This window comes from Bufo bufo, chromosome 7 (genome assembly GCF_905171765.1).
Source record: "Bufo bufo chromosome 7, aBufBuf1.1, whole genome shotgun sequence".
NCBI classification, from domain to species: domain Eukaryota; kingdom Metazoa; phylum Chordata; class Amphibia; order Anura; family Bufonidae; genus Bufo; species Bufo bufo.
Genome location: NC_053395.1, coordinates 154,297,385 through 154,316,828, shown reverse-complemented (window position 1 = coordinate 154,316,828; position 19,444 = coordinate 154,297,385).

Genomic DNA, 19,444 nt, shown 5'->3' with positions numbered 1-19,444 from the left:
AAAAACGCAGAATATAGAGCATGCTGCGATTTTCACGCAAAGCATAAGTGATGCGTGAAAATCACCGCTCATGGGAACAGCCCCATAGAAATGAATGGGTCGGTATTCAGTGCGGGTGCAATGCGTTCACCTCACGCATCGCATCCGCGCGGAATACTCGCCCGTGTGAAAGGGGCCTTAGTGTTAATCGAGCATGCTCGGCCGAACATCAGTTCGCCTTGAGCATCGCGATGCTCGACACATCGCATTGTTCGGCTAAATACCGCGTGTGCTCGAGCGCGATGCTCGAGTTTCCTCCCCGCACGTTTGTTAGCTGCTACGTAGCCAATAAACGTGCAGGTAAGTACTGCCACTCACTGTAATGCCGTAGCCATGTTGATTACTGGCATTACAGTGATTGGCTGGCCGGAACGTGTTATCGGGTGCTATAAAGCACCCGATGACACGTGTTTCGGCCAGTCTTAGACAGGGAGAGCTGTGCTGTAGAAGCGAAAGATAGTGTAGGGAATTGAATAAAAAAAAATTGTTAGGCACGGTTGGTGTTAGAGACCCAAAAGTCCTTTTAAGGACTATTGTTGTGTCTGGCAGTAATATATATTTTTAGTGCAACCTGCGCTAAATTGTGTGCAATTGTTAGAGACCCAAAAGTCCTTTTAAGGACTATTTTGGTATCTGGCAGCAATATATCTGCGCTCCATCTTCTGTGTAATGTGTGCGCAGCCTAAAAATATCTGTGACATCCAGTGTACTTTTTCCGTAGACGGTGTCCGCTGCGGACAGTTACATTACCTGCGCTACATCTCCTGTATAACGCTTGCACATCCTAAAAATATCTGTGACATCCAGTGTACTTTTTCCGTAGACAGTGTCCGCTGTGGACAGTTACATTACCTGCGCTACATCTCCTGTATAATGCTTGCGCATCCCAAATAGCTGTGACATTCCCTGTAATTTTTTATTAGCCGCTGGTGACAGCAGCGACATTACCTGAGCTACATCACCTGTATAACGTTTGTGCATCATAAATAACAGTGATATTCCCTGTAATTTTTTATTAGCCGCTGGTAACAGCAGCAACATTACCTGCGCTACATCTCCTTTATAACATTTGCCCATCCCAAATAGCTGTGACATTCCCTGTAATTTTTTATTAGCCGTTGGTGTCAGCGAAATTACCTGCGCTACATCTCTTGTATAACTTTTGCACATCCTAAATGTCAGTGACATTCAGTTTAATTTGTTTGCGCATATGTAACATCCTGAAGTATGTCACTAAACCTCTGTCTCCCTGCTACATCATGTCAGGTGTATATGCAGGGGCGTAGCTAGAAATGCATGGGCCCCATAGCAAAAAAAAATTATGCCCCCCCCCCAGCCCCTACATATCTATCGGGCCTCCCACCACCCCTTCCAGAGCTCCCACCCAAACACCCATCCTAGATCTCCCACCGCCATGAGCAGTTTCACACTTGCAAGTAGTTTCACACTTGCGGCAGGACGGATCCGACAGGCTGTTCAGCCTGTTGGATCCGTCCTGCTGTTATTTCGCCTTTGCCGCCACTCCATCCCCATTGACTATAATGGGAACGGGGACAGAGCTCCGGTGCAGCGCGGCAGTGTGCGGTGAGAGGCTGGCGGCCGAAAAGTACTGCAAGTCCAACTTTTTCGTCCGGTGGCCTCTCACCGCGCAGTGCCGTGCTGCGCCGGAGCTCCGCCCCCATCCCCATTATAGTCAATGAGGACAGAGCAGCGGTCCAGCGAAATAGCGGCAGGACGGATCCGACAGGCTGAACAGCCTGCCGGATCCATCCTGCCGCAAGTGTAAAAGTACCCTTAGTCTGTCATATAAGGGGGGGGGGGGGTGGAAGAAACCCTAGAACTAGAGTGTGCCCCCCAAAAGAAGGAAGGGGCGCGAAGGGGGCACACTCTAGTTCTGGGGTTTCTTCCCTCACCTGTCTGATGGTGGACACTACAGGGGTGTGTGCTGTAAATTTGTAATTAGTGAGAGTCTGATGATCTGAATTCTGAAGTTAAAAAGAGCTGCCTGCAGACCTGCAATAATAAGGAGGGCGCCCCTTGCTTCTCTTGGGGGCCCCACTCTGCAGGCAGCTCTTTTTAACTTCAGAATTTAGATTAAGTATCTCAGAAATCATAAGTTCTCACTTTCTCACTTTCTTAAATTCACTTTGACTTCTTACTTTTATTTAGAGTCACAGCAGGCACAGTCTGGAGTGGCAGGACTGGAGACCAGTTGAGGAGGAGGCAGGAGCACCGAGCAGAGGACCGGTCCAGTACAGCGCAGGCAGGCACAGGCTGGCAGCAGTAGCAGTGCGAGACTGAGGTTCCTCTCTCTCACTCAATCTCAGTCAGAGAGCGCGAATCTGACTGTGACTGGCGCCAGTGCGGCCGGCGGGACCACTCCCTCCCTAGTCCCTAAAGGCCTCCGGCTCCACAACAGGTACACCCCCGGCCGGCCCCCTCCACCGCCTGAGTCCGCCTCATCCCTCTAGTTACTAGGAGGAAATCTTTCTTTCCTGCGCTGGTGCATGGCTCCGCCTCCGGGTGACATCACCACAGGTCCTCCACTCACTCACTCTTTAGTATCCCCTCCACACTAAACTCCGCCCCTATTGTAATTCATCACATGACTGTGACATACTCGCAGGTCCTTCACACTACAGCAGACCTCACAGAGTGGCCAACCCACAGGTACGCCCCCGTTCCGGCCCCCTCCACCGCCTACCTCATCTTCTGCTCAAGCGGCAGTGCTCCCCGGGCCCGCCTGCTCCAGTCCTGACCTGACTACTCCTTGGCTTCTCCCCAGCCAGGCCCGAGCCGCGGACCGCCCGCGCCCCGCCCATGCCCCACCCACTACACTGGGCGGGTGGTCGGGCCTGGCTACCTGTGTGTGTTAATAAAAAACTTTAAAAAATAATGAATGTGGTCCGGACGGGCCCCCAGTGGCGTAGGGCCCCATAGCCACTGCTATGGTTGCTATGGCGATCCCTACGCCACTGTGTATATGCGTATTGTCACCTTGTGTAATCTAACTGTGCATTTCCATTATATGTATTTTCCATCCCTGTATAATGTATTTGCTGTAATTTCCATGTACACCAGCAGGTGGCAGCAATATGTTTAGCAGTCCAAAGCCAGTTTAGTATCTCTAGGCTGGAATAGTCCATTCCAGGTTAGTCTCCCCTGTGTGAGCAGAAGTGGGATGTTCCCATGTCCTGTCTCATGAAGAGGAGAAGGAAGTTAGTTAGTGTGTACCAGCCCTCTGCTTGGGGTGGCTGTGTTAGCAGGAGCTCCCAGACACAGGGATCCCAACCTAGGATCCAGCCTCGGCTGAGGCCCAGGATCACTCTTCCCAGCCTGAGTCTACCTCAGCTGGGGGATAAAGCAAGCAGCCATCTCCAGAACTATAGATCTCCAGGAAGAAGCCATCATACCCTGCGAGCAGTCCTGTGAGTACCTATCCAAAGACCAGGAGAAGCTAAATACCTCCTCAGCTAGTCAGGCCCACATCAAGCAGACTACAGACAGAGCAGAAGATAGATACCTGCCAGATCTACTAGGCATATGACAAGAAGCAGAATATACAGTATATTAATTCCTGCCACATATTGCCAATACCTGCTGGAACCCAAGACTATTGCTGTACCTTGCATGGATTCAAACTGCATTAAGTAAAGACAAGTTGGATTATATTTCCTGTCTGGATTGCATTCATTCCTCAATTACTCCTACTGACCACACTCAATTTTATTGCAAGTGAGCCAGAATCCAGGAGTTCAGTCGTACCAAGGTAGGAGACACCGTTGACACTACACAGAGACATTATTCCCCCTCTGGCATTCCTCACCTGGTACGTGAGTTATTACATCTTAAAGGGCCCTGCTACAGTACCTGCGCAAGCTGCAATTGGCGTCACAAACTAAAAAGTATTACTATTGCGCCAGTGTGCATTTGTCCCAATCCGGCTTACTGCATATTCACTTACAAAACCTGCGCTACTGTACGTGTGACATACTTGCAAGCATATATACCATTTAATATGCTCAAGGCGAGCAGGTGGCAGCAATATGTTTAGCAGTCCAAAGCCAGTTTAGTATCTCTAGCCTGGAATAGTCCATTCCAGGTTAGTCTCCCCTGTGTGAGCAGAAGTGGGATGTTCCCATGTCCTGTCTCATGAGGAGGAGAAGGAAGTTAGTTAGTGTGTACCAGCCCTCTGCTTGGGGTGGCTGTGTTAGCAGGAGCTCCCAGACACAGGGATCCCAACCTAGGATCCAGCCTCGGCTGAGGCCCAGGATCACTCTTCCCAGCCTGAGTCTACCTCAGCTGGGGGATAAAGCAAGCAGCCATCTCCAGAACTATAGATCTCCAGGAAGAAGCCATCATACCCTGCGAGCAGTCCTGTGAGTACCTATCCAAAGACCAGGAGAAGCTAAATACCTCCTCAGCTAGTCAGGCCCACATCAAGCAGACTACAGACAGAGCAGAAGATAGATACCTGCCAGATCTACTAGGCATATGACAAGAAGCAGAATATACAGTATATTAATTCCTGCCACATATTGCCAATACCTGCTGGAACCCAAGACTATTGCTGTACCTTGCATGGATTCAAACTGCATTAAGTAAAGACAAGTTGGATTATATTTCCTGTCTGGATTGCATTCATTCCTCAATTACTCCTACTGACCACACTCAATTTTATTGCAAGTGAGCCAGAATCCAGGAGTCCAGTCGTACCAAGGTAGGAGACACCGTTGACACTACACAGAGACATTATTCCCCCTCTGGCATTCCTCACCTGGTACGTGAGTTATTACATCTTAAAGGGCCCTGCTACAGTACCTGCGCAAGCTGCAATTGGCGTCACAAACTAAAAAGTATTACTATTGCGCCAGTGTGCATTTGTCCCAATCCGGCTTACTGCATATTCACTTACAAAACCTGCGCTACTGTACGTGTGACATACTTGCAAGCATATATACCATTTAATATGCTCAAGGCGAGCAGTAAGGGACGGGGAAGTGGCCGCGCTGCTGATGGTGCACGCAGAGGCCGTGGCCCTGGGCGCGGTGAAGCTATGCCTGCTGCCAGAGCACAAGAAACACACTTATCCACATCCGCTTCATGTCCCAGTTTGCAGGGCGGCACAGGACACCACTCTCGAAGTCAGACCAGTGCGACGAGGGGGTTGGATTGCAGCAGATAATGCTTCCAGTCGGTTAAGCACCACCCTGCCTTCCACAAAGTCCAGTTTCAGTAGCCAAGAGTCTGGTCAACAGAATCCTTACCCTGATCCTCCTTCCTATCCACTGAACGTCTAATATACCTCCAGCCACATAATCACTTGTTCTCTTCTGTCAGGTGAATGCCTAATTTTTGGGGCCTGTACTCCACTGGCCTACAGTAAAATTGTTATTCAGTGACCGCCTAATGTACCTCCAGCCACATAATCACTTGTTCTTTTCCGTCTGGTGAATGCCTAATGTTTGGGGCCTGTACTCCACTGGCCTGCAGTAAAATTGTTATCCACTGACCGACTAATATACCTCAAGCCACATAATCACTTGTCTTTTCTGACAGGTGAATGCCAAATTTTTGGGGCCCGTACTCCCATGGCCTAAAATAAACATTTTCTAGGCTCCAGCAGGGAGATTCGCGAAACGTCCCGGCCGATGTTCGTCCATCACTAATAGCCAGACCACCCTCCGTTTCTCAGCGCGAATTGGATGATGATGAGGAGGAGGAGGAGGAGCAGGAGATGGTTGCCTCCGCTACAGAGGGTAGTACCCACAGCAGGTTTATTCCATCTGTTTCGCGTGGATGGGCCGAAGAGGAGGAAGAGGATGAGGAGATTGAGAGTCATCCTTCTGATGAGGACAGCGAATTCTTGTCTGTTGGGACTCTGGCACACATGGCTGACTTTATGTTATGCTGCCTTTCCCGTGACCCTCCCGTTATACGATGCATTTTGGCCAACACTGATTACTGGTTATTCACTCTTCTCGACCCCCGCTACAAAGAGAATTTCTCATCTCTCATTCCTGTGGTGGAGAGAACTAGTAAAATGGTGCAATACCAGAAGGTCCATGTGGAAAAATTGCTCCAAAAATTTCCAGCTGACAACGCTGGCAGCAGAGTACTGGAGGAGGGGAGCAGGCCCTCGTCCCTATTGTTTTAAAGGGTCATCAGCACACCAGCCCTTGCTCCTAATGTTTTTGAGGGTCACCAGCACACCAGCTATTATAATTTTTCAAGGGTGTGTATGATGCCTCCTTTATGTGTAGAAAAGAGTGTATTAGAGTGCCGGTTCCTTGTAATTTTTGGCAGCCCTTTCACTTGAGTGTAGGAGTCCCACTACCTGAACAATTGTACCACAATGTAAATGAGGCCCTCCTTTATGTGATATACAGGTTGTATCGGAGTGCCTCTTCCTTGTAATTTTTGGCAGCACTTGCACTTTATATACAAGTAAATATACAGGAAAGAATGTTTCCTAACAATTTTTTCTCTAAAATCGATTTTTATCTTCGGTTTTGTGCATATTATTTTCAGTCTGTAAAATTGGCGTACTACTCGGACATTGTTCCCAGCAGCGACCTGGGAGTTCAAGATGCATCCAGACATCCTCCTCATTTCAGTGGTTTCCATCAATTTCTGACCTTTTCATGTGAACCAGACACCCTCCCCTCTTCAGAGCAGGGGGTGACTGGTTTAATGCTTGGGTTCTCCCATTGACTTCTATTGTGCGCGAGTGCTCGGTAGAGCACCCTAGCATCCCGAGGTGTTCTACTTGAGCACCCGAGCACTTTGGTGCTCAATCAACACTAGTGAGTATGTTTTTTGTTTTGTTTTTGTTGTCATTTCAGGGAAAATTCATTCGTTACCACAAAGCATGAGGAATTTCGGCTTCACGGTGAATTGAATTTTCCCTGAAATTCAGATCGAAGTCCACTTCGGATACTTCGATTCGCTCAACACTAGTTGTGTACACCAAGTCACTTTATACACTCTTTAATTATCCAGCTTTGATGAATCTGTAGACTTTAGAATATATATATTTTTAACAGAATTAGACTGCCGTGGGGTCTTCTGTATCCCATCTACTTTTAGCTTTGATGTTTTGTGCCTCAGAGAGTCTCTGTTATAATAAATGATAATTTGATGCATTGTTGCATTCCAGTCTTCAATTTTCCTCTGACCTTTTTTTTTAAAGGGATATTTCCATCTCAGATATTGATGGCAAATTCTAGCAATATGCCATCAATGTCAGATAGGTGTGAGTCCTACCTCTGGAACATGCTCCTATCTTCAGAACAGAACCCTGTTTTGAAAATAGTGTGCTCAGCTTTTCTCTGAAGTCCTATAGTGGTGGATGGAGAGCGCACTGCTATGGGACTACTGAAAATAATTGTAGCTAAGCCAGTGCTTGGCTATTTTCAGAACTCCCATAGCGGTGAACAGAGGGTGGCTGCATATGCATTCACTTCAGGGGACCAGTTCTGGAGATAGGAGCGGGTCCCACACCTATCTGACATTGATGCCATATCCTAATGATATACTATCAATGTCTGAAATGGGAATACTCCTTTAAGTAATTTCGTCCACGCATAGGCAGGCACTTAAGCCTCATTCACATGTCCGTCCTCAAATCCGTGAGAAGGTGGTCAGTGATGCATCTGTAAAGCTGTCCATGAAGGATCCGTGTTGGGCCCGTGTGTCCGTTTTTTGCTGTCCATGTGCCATCCGTATTTCAATGATACTGCACAGCTGAAAAATAATTTCAAAGCATCTCTTCCTAATGATCCATGACACATGTGGCTTTCATGGACTTATAGACTATAATGGGCATGATGGATTTGTGAACACGAGCAAAATAGAGCATGCTTCCGTGCTAAAACCACGGACCCATGGGCCTTGCTAAAACACTGATATGTAAATACACACATTAAAATGAATGGGGTCATGTGCTGTCCGTGGTGAATGAGGCTTTACTGGATGTTTTTGTTTTACCCTCTGGTGCAGTATAAATGAAAATAGATGGGTAAAAGGTTGCAAGGTTGCTTGAAGGTAATGAAACAAAGATGTCTGCATCACACTCTACAGGTACAAGTCGTGGGTGGAAGAAGTCTTTATAATGGTCTGGGCTGGATGGAGAGAAGTAGGCAAACTTAAATCAGAGATATCACCTGTAAGTCACTAACTATAATTGTACTGTAACCACCTATATACCCTGCAGAGTGCCTGTGTATAACCAGTATCTACCACTATATGGTCACTGCATGGTGGTAATTTTGGTCTGAATAATTTCAATATGGTGTTTTATCAGTCACTGTGTGGTGTTAAATTGTGATCATGGCCTGACTTAGAAGATAATATATATATATATATATATATATATATATATATATATATACAGTACAGACCAAAACTTTGGACACACCTTCTCATTCAAAGAGTTTTCTTTATTTTCATGACTATGAAAATTGTAGATTCACACTGAAGGCATTGCACACTCTTGGCATTCTCTTGATGAGCTTCAAGAGGTAGTCCCCTGAAATGGTTTTCACTTCACAGGTGTGCCCTGTCAGGTTTAATAAGTGGGATTTCTTGCCTTATAAATGGGGTTGGGACCATCAGTGGCATTGAGGAGAAGTCAGGTGGATACACAGCTAATAGTCCTACTGAATAGACTGTTAGAATTTGTATTATGGCAAGAAAAAAGCAGCTAAGTAAAGAAAAACGAGTGGCCATCATTACTTTAAGAAATGAAGGTCAGTCAGTCAGCCGAAAAATTGGGAAAACTTTGAAAGTAAGGGCTATTTGACCATGAAGGAGAGTGATGGGGTGCTGCGCCAGATGACCTGGCCTCCACAGTCACCGGACCTGAACCCAATCGAGATGGTTTGGGGTGAGCTGGACCGCAGAGTGAAGGCAAAAGGGCCAACAAGTGCTAAGCATCTCTGGGAACTCCTTCAAGACTGTTGGAAGACCATTTCAGGGTACTACCTCTTGAAGCTCATCAAGAGAATGCCAAGAGTGTGCAAAGCAGTAATCAAAGCAAAAGGTGGCTACTTTGAAGAACCTAGAATATGACATATTTTCAGTTGTTTCACACTTGTTTTTTATGTATATAATTCCACATGTGTTAATTCATAGTTTTGATGCCTTCATAGTCATGATAATAAAGAAAACTCTTTGAATGAGAAGGTGTGTCCAAACTTTTGGTCTGTACTATATATATATATATATATATATTAAGTGCTGCCCATAATTATTCATACCCCTGGCAAATTTTGACTTAAAGTTACTTTTATTCAACCAGCAAGTAATTTTTTGACGGTAAATGACATAGGTGTCTCCCTAAAGATAATAAGACGATGTACAAAGGCATTATTGTGTGAAAAAAACATTTCTCAGCTTTTGATTACATTTGAGCAAAAAGTGTCCAGTCCAAAATTATTCATGCCCTTCTCAATAATCAATAGAAAAGCCTTTATTGGCTATTACAGCAATCAAACGCTTCCTATAATTGCAGACCAGCAATGAGCTCCAAATCTTTCAGGTTGGAGGGTCTTCTTGCCATCACCCTGATCTTTAGCTCCCTCCACAGATTCTCAATTGGATTCAAGTCTGGACTCTGGCTGGGCCACTCCAAAATGTTAATGTTGTTGTCTGCTAACCATTTCTTCACCACTTTTGCTGTGTGTTTTGGGTCATTGTCATGCTGAAATGTTTACTGGTGCCCAAGGCCAAGTTTCTCTGCAGACTGCCTGATTTTGTTGTTGAGAATCCTCATGTATTGCTCTTTTTTCATGGTGCCGTTTACTGTGATTAGGTTCCCTGGTCCATTGGCTGAAAAACACCCCCAGAGCATTAGGTTCCCACCAGCATGTTTGACAGTGGGGATGGTGTTCTTTGGGTTGAAGGCTTCTCCTTTTATACGCCAAATGAAGGAAACATCATTGTGACCAAACAATTCAATTTTTGTTTCATCTGACCATAACACAGAAGACCAGAAGTCTTCTTCTTTGTCCGGATGAGCTTTTGCAAAGGCCAAGCAAGCTTTTGAGTGCCTTATCTGGAGAAGTGGCGTCCTCCTTGGTCTGCATCCGTGGAACCCAGCAGTGTGCAGTGTCCATTGGATTGTCTGCCTTGAGACATTGCCACCAGCAGAGCCCAGATTTCCCAGGATGGCCTTGGTGGTGATCCTTGGATTCTTTTAAACCTCTCTAACTATCCTCCTGGCCAGCACAGGTGTCACTTTTCGGCTTCCGACCACGTCCTCTGAGATTTTCCATAGTGCGGAACATCTTGTATTTTTTGCTCAAATGTAAATAAAAGCTGAGAAATGTTATTTTTTTCCACAATAATGCCTCTTGTACATCGTCTTATTATCTTTTGGGAGACACCTATGTCATTTCATGTCAAAAAAGTTACTTGCTGGTTGAATAAAAGTAACTTTAAGTCAAAATTTGCCAGGGGTATGAATAATTATGGGCAGCACTGTATATATATATATATATATATATATATATATATATTTACCCTAGCAATGCCTCTGAGCAGTATCCCAGCTACTGTACTTTATAATATAGAAGCAGACTCTACTTAGAGCAGAAGCGCTGGAGCTCCTCCTGCTGAAGGTCTTTGCTGAGGAGGAGGACACAGAACACTTCCTCCATGCTGTCTCCTCCTCCTCCCACCTCCTCCTATTCTCACAGTGGGATCCGCAGTACTGGCACACCACTTGTAAGTACTGCTGGCTGCTCCTTGTAGACTGGCTACTCCTGAATATGAAGCTCTTCATTGACCCCCCAGCTGTTCTCCTGTTCTCTTATCCCCCTGTATCTGCTAGGTCACTTAATACCCATCCACTGCTGTCCCTAGAAAGCACAGTGTAATGATGGCACCTACTTCTCCAGGCTGCCTGTGGGGACCAGACATCAACTGTCAACATGAAAGGTAAGTGCTGTGTGTATAAATAGGTGTCCATGTGTGTAGAATGTGTGTATATATATATATATATATATATATATCCATATATGTGGTGAGCGCATGTATGTGGTAACTGTGTGTTTGAATATATCCATGTAAATGGTCAGTGTGTCCATATATGTGGTGAGTGCATGCATGAGTGTGTCCACGTATGTGGTGAGTGCATGCATGAGTGTGTCCATGTATGTGGTGAGTGCACGTATGAGTGTATCCATGTACATATGTGGTAAATGGGTGCATGAGGGGATCTATGTATATGGGTGAGCATGTGCATGAGTGCATCTATGTATGTAGTGAGTGCATGCATAAGTGCGTCCATGCACAGTATGTGGTGAACACGTGCATGAGTGCTTCCATGTATGTGTTGAATGTGTATATGAGTGCATCCAGGCATGGGATCCAGCCGGTTCTCTCCGGTTCTGCCGAACCGTTTGTTAAATTTACAGCAGGTTTGCATGACCGGTGAGAAGCAGGAATCCTCACCCCGTCCTGCAGCATAAATCAATTTCTAAACCTTCCAGCAGCCGCTCACTCACTCAAATCCCCTGCACGCAGCAAACAATCCTGAGCTCAAGTCCCTTCCCTGCACGACCCCCCCCGAGGAATGTGATTTTACCAGCTCAGCTCATCTCAGCAGTCAGCTGCTGCTGGCTTGTTGCTCCGCCTCCTCTCTTGTCTTCCCTTCTTTTCTAGCAGCCAGCCCCGGGGTCTCCATCAAGTGCAGTGCACACACAAGCCAGCCTGCCGTGTGCAGTCCGCCTCCCCTGGTGCTGGCCAGTTTCCCTCAGCGAGTGAGCATAGTTCAGTGAGGAGGAGATTCACATTAGCATGTAGTGTGGCTCCTCCCTCCTCTCCCAAGAGTAAGATCCGCGGTACTGGCACAGGCTTTGCCAGTACTGCTTCTGTTGTTCTATTGGCTGGCAGCCTGCTCTGACATATTCAGTTGCCAGCCAATTATAGGGCCAATTTTATTATAATAGTAGGGACTGGTGGGCAGTGTACAGACAGCCCAACCTCAGTTTATTTAGGCACATTCTTAGGCGGGACATGTTCTTTCCTGCTGTTTACTGGTTGCGTGAGGTGACAGCTAGAGGAACTGTGTAGGTAAGCTTGGCTGTTCTAGTGCTTTGTTTCTGTCCGTGCCCCCCCCCCCCCAACAGTTCATATACCCTTCTGATAAGAATAAAAAACTGAACAAAGAATTAACAATGGCAAAAAACACCTACATCTTTTGTGACTATAACCGCTCTGCTCCATATCAGTGCTATGTGCAGCTGTGCTACCAGTGCCACCATGTGCTCCTCTGTGTAGTGATGCCAGTGCCATCACCTATGTACTCTTCTATGCTGCCGTGTGCTGTCCCTTGCCATATGCTTTGAGCGGCCACCATTTTCTCCTCTGTTCTGCTATCTGCTCTGCGCAGCCACCATTTTCTCCTCTGTTCTGCTATGTGCTCTGCGCGGCCACCATTTTATCCTCTGTTCTGCTATGTGCTCTGCGCGGCCACCATTTTATCCTATGTTCTGCTATCTGCTCTGTGCGGCCACCATTTTATCCTCTGTTCTGCTATCTGCTCTGTGCGGCCACCATTTTATCCTCTGTTCTGCTATCTGCTCTGTGCGGCCACCATTTTATCTTCTGTTCTGCTATCTGCTCTGTGCGGCCACCATTTTATCTTCTGTTCTGCTATCTGCTCTGTGCGGCCACCATTTTATCTTCTGTTCTGCTATCTGCTCTGTGCGGCCACCATTTTATCTTCTGTTCTGCTATCTGCTCTGTGCGGCCACCATTTTATCTTCTGTTCTGCTATCTGCTCTGTGCGGCCACCATTTTATCCTCTGTTCTGCTATCTGGTCTGTGCGGCCACCATTTTCTCCTCTGTTCTGCTATCTGTTCTGTGCGGCCACCTTTTTATCCTCTGTTCTGCCATGTGCTCTGTGAGGCTACCATTTTCTCCTCTGTTCTGCTATCTGTTCTGTGCGGCCACCATTTTCTCCTCTGTTCTGCCATGTGCTCTGTGTGGCTACCATTTTCTCCTTTGTTCTGCTATCTACTCTGTGCGGCCACCATTTTCTCCTCTGTTCTGCTATCTACTCTATGAGGCCAACATTTTCTCCTCTGTTCTGCTATCTGCTCTGTGCGGCCACCATTTTATCCTCTGTTCTGCTATCTGCTCTGTGCGGCCACCATTTTCTTCTCTGTTCTGCTCTGTGCGGCCACCATTTTCTCCTTTGTTCTGCTATCTGCTCTGTGCGGCCACCATTTTCTCCTCTGTTCTGCCATGTGCTCTGTGAGGCCACCATTTTCTCCTCTGTTCTGCTATCTGCTCTGTGCGGCCACCATTTTCTCCTCTGTTCTGCCATGTGCTCTGTGAGGCCACCATGTTCCCCTGCTGCTGTAGATGGCAATGAAGACAGTTTCCTGTACACCATTTTAGACAAAATCTGCATCTTGTCACTAAATGACTTATCTCTGCCATTCTTTAGCAATTTTATCCTTCACTTAATAAGTTATGACTGTGCAAATGGTTGAAATGCTTTGGTGTTTTTTATTTGGCACATTACAGGCATTTGCTCTTTCGCATTCTTTGAAACCTGTGAAGGATCCAACTACCACCAGCAATATAGTCCATTTTGAAACCTCATTCTTCATCAACTCCAACCTGAACAATTCTAAGGAATCTGACCAAATCATCTAAAGCATTACATGAGGTGAGTTTTAATTTGGACTCTTTCAGGCCAGCATTAATCATTTCTGTTGTTCTTCTCTGTTACAGATGCAGAACAGTGAATTAATGTCAGTGCCAGACTCAGCACATAACTGACAGGAATGAAGCCAAACAAATGGCGTCCATTCAGAAGACCCTCTTTTTTTAGCAGAGTAAAAAGTCCTGCATGCAGGACTTTTCTCTCTCCTATTTTTGATAAAATGTGTAATGGAGGCCCCAAATGGAGCCTCTGCAGTGTCCCACTCACGTGATCGTGGGCCCCGCAAACGTATTTGAATTATGTATTAATGTCATGTGATATGACTGTATTTTGTATTTTATCTCCTGTCATATTCTCCATGTCACAATGTGATTCCATATGCAAATATCCTTTACACAGGCCTAGTCAGGGTGCACTACACTTGTTTCTCCACAAGATGGAGCACTGTCAGTGTGTATATATAGCTTAGGCCTCTTTCACACTTGCGTTGTCCGGATCCGGCGTGTACTCCACTTGCCGGAATTACACTCCGGATCCGGAAAAACGCAAGTGTACTGAAAGCATTTGAAGACGGAACCGTCTTCCAAATGCGTTCAGTGTTACTATGGCACCCAGGACGCTATTAAAGTCCTGGTTGCCATAGTAGTAGTGGGGAGCGGGGGAGCGGTATACTTACAGTCCGTGCGGCTCCCCGGGCGCTCCAGAATGACGTCAGAGCGCCCCATGCGCATGGATGACGTGATCCATGTGATCACATGATCCATGAGCTTGGGGCGCCCTGACGTCACTCTGGAGCGCCCGGGGAGCCGCACGGACGGTAAGTACACTGCTCCCCGCTCCCCACTACACTTTACCATGGCTGCCAGGACTTTAGCGTCCCCGGCAGCCATGGTAACCACTCTGAAAAAGCTAAATGTCGGATGCGGCAATGCGCCGAAACGACGTTTAGCTTAAGGCCGGATCCGGATCAATGCCTTTCAATGGGCATTAATTCCGGATCCGGCCTTGCGGCAAGTGTTCCGGATTTTTGGCCGGAGCAAAAAGCGCAGCATGCTGCGGTATTTTCTCCGGCCAAAAAACGTTCCGTTCCGGAACTGAAGACATCCTGATGCATCCTGAACGGATTTCTCTCCATTCAGAATGCATTAGGATAATCCTGATCAGGATTCTTCCGGCATAGAGCCCCGACGACGGAACTCTATTCCGGAACACAACAACGCAGGTGTGAAAGAGCCCTTAGCTCAGACCTAAGTTAGGCTGTGCAGTGCAGTTCAGTTCAGTTGATGGTTGAGGTCAATCCAAGCAAGTTCAGATGAGCTAAGGTCAATCCAAGTGAGAGTTCAGTTCAGTGCAGTTCTCTCATGAGCCTTCAAGAAAGCAACAGCGATGTAGCTGAATATCTGGAGGGAGGCGTATTTCTAGCCTCTCTACTCTGTCCCTGTCGGCTCCATAGCCCAGGGTTAAGGCCTGCAAGTATTCTACCTAGAGGTGAGCAATCCACTACTATAGATCGCTCTTCCAGGGTGACCAATGTCTAAACTGTATGCAGCCGAGTATTTAAGGAATTATCACGTTTATGCAAGACAAAGGATTAGCAAGATAGTCATTACCTGAGGACTTATTAGGCACCTTTCTAGCAGGTGTAGGAGATAGCTTGAAGCAACTACATCTCCAGTTTAAATCCTGAGGACAGTCAGGCCAACTGTCAGAACAACATTGGAATAGAAGTTTCAGGATTCAGAAAAGCACCTTTAACCCCTTAAGGACTCAGCCCTATTTCACCTTAAGGACTTGGCCATTTTTTGCAAATCTGACCAGTGTCACTTTAAGTGCTGATAACTTTAAAACGCTTTGACTTACCCAGGCCGTTCTGAGAATGTTTTTTCGTCACATATTGTACTTCATGAAACTGCTAAAATTGGGTCAAAAAAGTTAATTTTTTTGCATAAAAAAATACCATATTTACCAAAACATTTGAAAAATTTGAAAATTTCAAAGTTTCAGTTTCTCTACTTCTGTAATACATAGTAATACCTCCAAAAATTGTGATGACTTTACATTCCCTATATGTCTACTTCATGTTTGTAGCATTTTGGGAATGATATTTTATTTTTTGGGGATGTTACAAGGCTTAGAAGTTTAGAAGCAAATCTTGAAATTTTTCAGAAATTTACAAAAACCCAATTTTTAGGGACCACTACAGGTCTGAAGTCACTTTGCGAGGCTTACATAATAGAAACCGCCCAAAAATGACCCCATTCTATAAACTACACCCCTCAAGGTATTCAAAAGTGATTTTACAAACTTCGTTAACCCTTTAGGTGTTGCACAAGAGTTATTGGTAAATGGGGATGAAATTTGAGAATTTCATTTTTTTGCCTAATTTTCCATTTTAACCCATTTTTTCCACTAACAAAGCATGGGTTAACAGCCAAACAAGACTGTATATTTATTGCCCTGACTCTGCCGTTTACAGAAACACCCCATATGTGGCTGTAAACTACTGTACAGGCACACAGTAGGGCGTAGAGGGAAAGGTGCGCCGTATGGTTTTTGGAAGGCAGATTTTGCTGGACTGGTTTTTTGACACCATGTCCCATTTGAAGCCCCCCTGATGCACCCCTAGAGTAGAAACTCCATAAAAGTGACCCCATCTAAGAAACTAAACCCCTCAAGGTATTCAAAACAGATTTTACAAACTTTGTTAACCCTTTAGGTGTTGCACAAGATTTAATGGAAAATAGAGATACAATTTCAAAATTTCACTTTTTTGGCAGATTTTCCATTTGAATATTTTTTTTCCAGTTACAAAGCAAGGGTTAACAGCCAAAAAAACTCATTATTTATGGCCCTGATTCTGTAGTTTACAGAAACACCCCATATGTGGTCATAAACTGCTGTACGGGCACACGGCAGGGCGCAGAAGGAAAGGAATGCCATACGGTTTTTGGAAGGCAGATTTTGCTGGACTGTTTTTTTTGACACCATCTAAGAAACTACACCCCTCAAGGTATTCAAAACTGATTTTACAAACTTTGTTAACCCTTTAGGTGTTGCACAAGATTTAAAGGGGTTCTGTCACCCCGCAAAACTCATTATTTTTTTTTTGGATAGTTAGATTCCGCGATATAGCAGAATCTAATTCTCTTACTTACTTTCATGCGGCCGATTCTTTATAAAACGAACTTTTATAATATGTAAATGAGGGCTCTACCAGCAAGTAGGGCGTCTACTTACTGGTAGCTGCTGCAGAAATCCGCCCCCTCGCCGTGTTGATTGACAGGGCCAGCCGTGATCTCCTCCTCCGGCCGGCCCTGTCAGTAATTCAAAAATCGCGCGCCTCGCGTCATTCGGCGCAGGCGCTCTGAGATGAGGAGGCTCGTATCCTCAGCACTCCCTCAGTGCGCCTGCGCCGATGACATCACCGAAAGAGAAGACGTCATCGGCGCAGGCGCACTGAGGGAGTGCTGAGGAGACGAGCCTCCTCATCTCAGAGCGCCTGCGCTGAATGACGCGAGGCGCGCGATTTTTGAATTACTGACAGGGCCGGCCGGAGGAGGAGATCACGGCTGGCCCTGTCAATCAACACGGCGAGGGGGCGGATTTCTGCAGCAGCTACCAGCAAGTAGACGCCCTACTTGCTGGTAGAGCCCTCATTTACATATTATAAAAGTTCGTTTTATAAAGAATCGGCCGCATGAAAGTAAGAGCATTATATTCTGCTATATCGCACTATAAGGAATCTAACTATCCAAAAAAAAAAAAAATTAGTTTTGCGGGGTGACAGAAACCCTTTAATGGAATATAGAGATACAATTTCAAAATTTCACTTTTTTGGCAGATTTTCCATTTTAATATTTTTTTTCCAGTTACAAAGCAAGGGTTAACAGCCAAACAAAACTCATCATTTATGGCCCTGATTCTGTAGTTTACAGAAACACCCCATATGTGGTCGTAAACTGCTGTACGGGCACACGGCAGGGCGCAGAAGAAAGGAATGGCATACGGTTTTTGCTGGACTGGTCTTTTTGACACCATGTCCCATTTGAAGCCCCCCTGATGCACCCCTAGAGTAGAAACTCCAAAAAAGTGACCCTATTTTAGAAACTACGGGATAGGGTGGCAGTTTTGTTGGTACTAGTTTAGGGTACATATGATTTTTGGTTGCTCTATATTACACTTTTTTGTGCGGCAAGGTAACAAGAAATAGATTTTTTGGCACGTTTTTTTTTTTGTTATTTACAACATTCATCTGACAGGTTATATCATGTGGTAATTTTATAGAGCAGGTTGTCACGGACGCGGCGATACCTAATATGTATACAATTTATTTTACTTATGTAAGTTTTACACAATGATTTCATTTTTTAAACAAAAAAAAATGTTTTAGTGTCTCCATAGTCTAAGAGCCATAGTTTTTTCAGTTTTTGGGCGATTATCTTAAGTAGGGTCTCATTTTTTGCAGGATGAGATGACTGTTTAATTGGAACTATTTTGGGGTGCAAATGACTTTTTGATGGCTTGCTATTACACTTTTTGTGACGTAAGATGACAAAAAAATTGCTTTTTTTACACCGTTTTTATTTTTATTTTTTTACGATGGTCACCTGAGGGGTTAGTTCATGTGATATTTTTATAGAGCCGGTCGATACGGACGCGGCGATATCTAATATGTTTACTTTTTTTAAAATTTATTTAAGTTTTACACAATGATTTCATTTTTGAAACAAAAAAAAATCATGTTTTAGTGTTTTCATAGTCTAAGAGCCATAGTTTTTTCAGTTTTTGGGCGATTATCTTGGGTAGGGTCTCATTTTTGCGGGATGAGATGACGGTTTGATTGGTACTATTTTGGCGTACATGCAAATTTTTTTATCACTTTTATTACCTTTTTTGGGAAGTAAGGTGGGCAAAATTTAAATTTCCTAATAGTTTTTATTTTTTTATTTTTATGGCGTTCACCGTGCGGGGAAAGTAACATGACTGTTTTATAGATCAGGTCGTTACGGACGCGGCGATACCAAACATGTGTAGGGAATTTTTTTTTTTTCATTTTTAATCAGTGATAAATTTGTTTTTTTATTTTTACTTTTTTTTCAATTTTTTTTATTTTTTTTTTACCCAGACCCACTTGGTTCTTGAAGATCCAGTGGGTCTGATGTCTGTATAATACAGTACAGTACACTATATAGTGTTTTGTACTGTATTTTACTTACACTTTGTCTGAACAGATCTCTGCCTTTAGCACAGATCTGTTCAGCACCATGGACAGCAGGATGCCTGAGAAGGCGTCCTGTTGTCATGGGAACCTTCAGTAGTGGTCAGAACTTCGCAGACGGGGAAGGGTAAGGAGGGGAGCTGTCTGGGGGCTGTCTGGGGGCTCTCTCCCTCTCCATCGGGGGGCTGCAAAGGCACAGCAGCCCCCCGATGGGAGAGGGAGGGAGCTCCCTCTTACTGTTAACTTTTTCCATACAGCGGTCCGTACGGACCGCGGTATGGAAAGGGTTAAACGGCTGACATCTGCACAGATGTCAGCCGTTTATACCAGGGTGTCAGCAATGTGCTGACACCCTGGTATACCGACTGAACACCAACGAATTTTCAAGAGGAGGTGGGCGGGGGATCGCGATCCCGCCTGCCGCACCGCCCCCACCGCCAAGAACTCCCCCCCCCCTGCACCATCCGCCGGCAAAAAATCATGCAGGGGTGCAGCGGGGGTGCAA